The sequence below is a fragment of the Hemicordylus capensis genome, chromosome 3, assembly GCF_027244095.1.
Source record: "Hemicordylus capensis ecotype Gifberg chromosome 3, rHemCap1.1.pri, whole genome shotgun sequence".
Taxonomy (NCBI): Eukaryota; Metazoa; Chordata; class Lepidosauria; order Squamata; family Cordylidae; genus Hemicordylus; species Hemicordylus capensis.
The window spans coordinates 256,883,770-256,890,000 of record NC_069659.1 but is presented as its reverse complement, the minus strand read 5'-3'; positions in this window follow the sequence as shown (position 1 = coordinate 256,890,000).

Here is a 6,231-nt window from a genome sequence, read left to right as displayed (position 1 = left end):
TCTACTGATTGGGATTGGCGGGGAGACCTGTCCTCCACTCTGGACTTGGCATGTCTATCTGCCTTGGAGGACTGGTCTACCTTGGTCTACCCTCCAAGGCAGGCTGACGAGCAAAGCAGAGGGCTGGTCTACCTGCCAATCCCAATTGGTAGACCAACTCTCTCCAGAAACATGCGACATTTTGAGGCATTTCCCCAGCAAAACAGGCCTCAAAATGGTGTGCAAATCATCCAAACTGATTCAGGTGGTTAGGTGATTCGTTGAGACAGCAAGCCAAGCTGGCTGCTTTTGACGAATCAGTTTGAGGGAACTGCGATTCAATTAGACCTCAAATCAAATAGCAGATTTTGATTCATGCACATTCCTGGCTGTGCAAGAGTATGCCAGCCTTGTAATGTTATATTTGCATAATTTGTGTACGTTGTGCAACACAGTGTAATCCCATTGCAAATAATAAGCTTACTCTTTTGTAATACACATTGCACAAAGGGTGGAAATGTAATATTACTAGAATGATGTTCTCTGGCACAGCAGGAGAAAAGACACGATCTTTTTCTGTGTTGACCCCCCAGACTGAGAAACATTCCAGGCACAATTGACAGGTGCCCACATCGTAACCTTTTAGGCACCCAAAAAAGAGTTTAATTTTCCTAAGCTTTTGGTAGCATCTAATTATGATGGCTTTTATCTATAATTTAGTTGCTGTTTTACTGGCTGTGGTTTCTGTTTTGTTGCTGTTTTATTGTAATGTATAGTATTTTTAATCATCTGCTGTAAGCCGCCTTGGGTAGTATAAAAGATAGAAGAACAAGCACTGGTGCATACATTAAATATCTTGCAGTGAGTCCAGTGTGTGATAAACTGCAGTCATCCCTTGAATAGGATAGTCATCCAGTGAGTAGGCAATGTATGCATAGCAGGCCCATCCAGTCTGCCAAGACTCTCTCCCATTTTGTATAGAACAAGTGGTCCAGGGCTGAATAGGGCCACAATTTGCTTAACAATGTTAAACATGTATATTAACAGCTGTTTCATTCCTGAGGTATTTTCTAAATGCCTGTATGAAAGAAGTGTATACTCATGTGCACTGTAATGTGGGAGACATGTGCACCAAGTACTAGGAAACATAGATGCTTGACTCTCCCACATGGCCGTGCACATAGACCATTTTGAAAGGTGATCTTGGTGCTGGTCACTATTTCCTAATTATACAGACTCATCTATATCATTTATACAAAGAAAAGAGGATAGGAGAAATTGAACACAAATACATATTGTAAATGGAAATCCGACATTTACTTTGCTACCCCCCCACCCCCATGTTTTTGGGCCAATATAATGTGTGAAGAGGTTCAGCTGTCAAGTATACTTTATCTGATGATTGTAGTGGCATCCACTCTGAACATTTACAAAAAAACAAGGCAGCATTCATTTTGTCCTCACTGGAGCTGGTGCTTTTTGCAACTGCACAGCCGTGACACTAAGAACGATTGTCCCTTGATTTTTGCCTTCGGCCTGAAGCATCTGGTAAATGGACACAAGTTCTTTCCCCTTGAGTATTCATGCTTAAATTTGTCATCTCTTGGTCATAGTGCTTGCTGTTACACGTGATTTATCAGGCACCAGCTGTTTCATCTGGAGTTGTGGAATCTTATGGACTGTGTGTTCAAATGGGAAGGCTTCCAAAGCATTGTTGTCTGATTTTGTTCTAGTATCTCTCATGCAGACCTCTACTTTATATTCTTCCTTTCTTCTGGCAATCCACATGAAATATACCTGTTGGACCACAGTCTTACTTCCAGTCCTTAAATGTCAATCTTAAGTACATGTACTCATAGGTTCAATTGAAGTACAGTAGGTTACTTCAAAGAAATTGTTTGTGTGGTCACATTTTTAGAAATATAAGTTAGCATGCGTGGGTTCATCATGGAATTAAAATGGCAGACATAGCATTTTCTTTCTATGGGATAAATGACATGTTACACTAAAATTTGACTGCAATCAAAAAGACAAAGGCAACTGCATGCTTAGCTTTCCTTCATTCTCCCCGATGTCCCAACATTACAATGTTTCTCATTTCCCTGCAATTCCACCACATAATTGGCTACTGACTATGTGAAGCATTTATATCGGGCAGCAGGGATATAGGAAGATGCTGAAAAGCATCATCTCAAACTGTGTGGGAGATGGCAATGGTAAACCCCTCCTGTATTCTACCCAAGACAACCACAGAGCCCAGGAGTCAACACCGATTCGACAGCCCACTTTATCCTTACCTAGTAAGTGTTAGTTGTGGGAAACACAGAAAATAATGACATTAGGATACAACTGAGGACTGGTTTCAACATCTGCTTGTATCTCAGACTCATGTATGGGAGTGGGGAGATGTGTGCACATCTCCCCCCGCCACCTGGTACACCATTCTTCTGCTGGATAATTGTGTGGAGATGGGGATTTGGGTCAGCAAGCATGCACATGCTCCTTCCCCATGTGATTCTGAGGGTTTGTTGGCTGCAAGATATCCAAACAAACAAAGAAAATTTGACTAGGTGTTATAAAGGGAAAGGGACAAGCTAAAGGCACAGGTGCAAAAAAAGAAGCTATTCACATGCATGTGCTAAACTAACCCAGCTTGGTTTTGCATGTGTGTGCAAACTGCTGAGATCATGCCCAACTCCGACGGCACCATGGCGGCAAACTCACCTACAGAACTTCCTTTATAAATGGGGTTAGGAGAACAAGCGCTCGCCTAACCCTGTTTATTTGATCGTGTGTCAACTATGGCTGATTGCAGCCGCAGCTGGCAGACTCAGGGAAGAGAGTGGGGTCCGTATAATGCACCACACACTTGCACAGTGCATAATTGGAGCACGGGGTGGGGGAGATGTGGGGTGGGGCATCCCAGCACCCTGACCCTCAGAGCTATTGGCAGGAACTGGTACTCGTCAGACCGATGATCCGGCCACCCAGGGATGGCAGGACGATCGTCTGCAGGCAGGTAAGTGCTTTCGGGCTTCCTCCCCACAAAAAGGGTAGCTCTTTCTCACAGCACATGAGAAAGGCCTCCATGTGTTTAGTGTAACGTCTTGTTTGGCATAACGATGGCCATGCAATACAATGAGGCCATTCACACGATGGGAGAAAATCAGGCTAGCCTCCGCTAGCCCGATTTTCTCTCATCGTGAGAAGCACCGGGCTTGGCTGTGAGCCCAGTGGTTCTTAAGCAGGTCACCCACTTAAATAACCCTCCCCTAAGCCCAGGTTAGCGGAATGAGCACTCTGCTAACCTGGGCTCCATGATCATTAGTTGCCGCACCGCAGCAACTCATGAGTAAACCTCAACTGGGAGGCTTAAAAGCAGCCTCCTGGCTTGGGGGTATCTCCAGGTGGGCAATTCGGATTTTTGGTGTTTTGATTTGAATCCAAATCGAAACACCCCCGATTTGGTTTTGGGTCTGAATCTGACCCATCCAAATCACCCCAGATTTAATTTGGATCTGAATTAATCCAAATCCAAATCAGAATTGATTTGTATTTTAAAAAATGGGTCCCAGGGCCAAATAGTGGGGTGGGGTGGTAGCGCCTAATGGGTGGAGGCTACCACCCAAATTGCAGAGGGATTGGGCAAAGGGCTGATTTTTCGTGAATTGCTGAAGTTTTGAGTGTAGATTCTCTGGTAGCAAATGAGATTTTCAATACAAACCATTAATCCACTCTCATTTGCTATCAGAGAATCCACACCCAGAATACCTCAGAAACAACAGAACCCTGTACCCCATGGGTTAGAACCCTGTAAACCCATGGGGGTGGCTGGCACCTCTGTTCACTACACTACCACCCATTCTGGGCCACCCCAGCATCCCCCCAATTGCAGTTATGGAGCTGCTGAAACCTGCATGGAGAAAAACCTTAAAGATGTGTAAACTTCAACAAATCACCAAAAATCAGCCCTCTGCCCAAATCCTTTGAAAAAATTCTGGTAGCTTCCTTGCCTCCCTTGGGCACTACCACCAGCCCCACACCGCTCTAGGCCACACTTTTTCCTCTGACGTGAGGAAATTCACGTTCTCTTATGGAGAAAAACCTTAAGGATGCGTAAACTTCAACAATTCACCAAAAATCAGCCCTTTGCCCAATCCCCCTGCAATTTGGATCGTAGCCTCCACCCATTAGGCACTACCACCCTGCCCCACCCTTCTGCCCTAGATCCCACTTTAACACCCTAATCTGCCCAAAGACCCTAAAACTTCAACAATTCACCAAATATCAGCCCTTGCCCAATTCCTCTGCAATAGCCTCTACCCATTATGCACTTAACTTAAACTGGGTAGTACCCCGATGCCTTGTGGGTGGGAGTGGGGTACATGGCAGTTGACACATGGCAGTTGACATTTGGTGCTGTTGAAAAGACAGTAAAAATGAATAGAAGAAATGAAGGTGTGTAATGAATCCTCATAAGGATTTATCGAGTGAAATTTATTATACCTCAAAGAATCCAAACACTTGAAAAATAGTGACCACACATTTTGCTCCATAACTCCACTTCTATAAGGGCTAGAGCTTAGCTTTAAAAAAAAAATGAAATCTGGCAATTGGGGGAATTAATAGGAGGGATCCAAAACTCGAATCGATTCAAATTGAATCAGGCACGATTTGATTTGTACCCAAATCTAGCCAATGGACCACAGGGGTGATTTGTTTTGTCAACGAATCACCCGAATCAGCTAGATTCGGGTACAAATCGATTTGTACCCCAATCAATTTGCACTTCCCTACTCTCCATCATGCTCTGCACGCTCACGCAGGGCATGCTGGAGCTTCTGGGGGCTGCGCAGTCCCTGATCCCCCCCAGCCCCCCACTGATCGTGGGAACCACCTCAATGTGTGTGAATAACCCTTAGTTACAACCCTTATAAATGGTATACAAACATGTAACTAGCTAGTGGAAAGGGATGTGTATTTTGAGCCGGAGCTCTCAGCATCCAGGCCTAGTACCTTGCCACCTGAACCACCAATACTCTGTTTCCATTGCAAGCTTCAACGCTTTCCATAAAGACTGTAGTACCAGCCTGGCTGAACACTAAAGTCAGCTGAACACAAGAGCCAATCCCTTAATTGGTGTTTGCCCTTCTGGAACTAGGCCCCTGGCTGCTTTGGACCACACACCTGCTTTTGGCTCACTTAAATTCACAGCCAGCTCCCCCGAGTTCTGGAACTGACATGCCTCCAGCATGACACTTGGACACAGCATTTCTTCCCCACCCCAAATCCCCATATGAACCTTCCTTTCACGGTTACTCAAATGATGAAGGTTTATTTTCATCCAATAAACCTTTCTGTGCTGTGTCCTTTGTACTCTGCCGAGAGAGAGAGAGAGAGAGAGAGAGAGCCTACATATTCCCTACACTATTTTACTCTTTAGTGGATATTAACAGATGTGCTTCCAGCAGACTGGATAAGCATAAACAGGCTTTTAGACTGACATGCCCATGAACCAAAGCTCCTACTGGTGAATTTGCCATAGGTTCCCTGCTCTCCTTGTTAGTATCTTAGTGCCATGTTGTCATCTGTAGACTGCCTGTTTTACTGCTAGCATATTGCTAAAGTAGGACTTTCTCAGATCTCTCCATCTGTCCATCCCACCCGCCCCTCTTTTTCTTTGCTGCCCAATGATAGAAATTTCTAATGCTTAGTGTTTGGATTTGCTACTTTGGTTCAATTAGAGCAATCCGATAAGGACAGGAGTCCTTTGTTTTTGGCAGTAGGAGGAGATTCCATTCTTAGGAACATTCTTTTGGGTTTATTTTGGGTTTATTCTTTTGGGTTTGGAGTTGTTGTTGTTGTTGTTGTTTGTCTTTCCCCCCTGAATTTCTAAATCTGTGAAGGTCTATCCCTTCTCCAACCTGATCCTACATTTGGAAGTCACGTGGACTGTCCTAGGAGTCCCGGAAGAAGTGGAGCTCCTGCCAATCATAAAACCCCCCAGTCATTTGCTTGTTCCTTGCTGGTTCAGCAACTCCCCTAAAAACCAATGTTACCAATTGCTTGCCTTGCCTAACTCAAGCTGGACCACTGGCCAGCATTCAAGAAGCCATTTCTGTGAGTCTAGAATAGCTTTGGGTTTGTTTTTCCCCCAAAGAGCTACATCACATGGCAAAGTGCTTTTCAAACTGAGGGTACTTGCAAGAGCAGGTCGTGATACAGCATGGGGCTTAGCATGTTCAGGGGGTG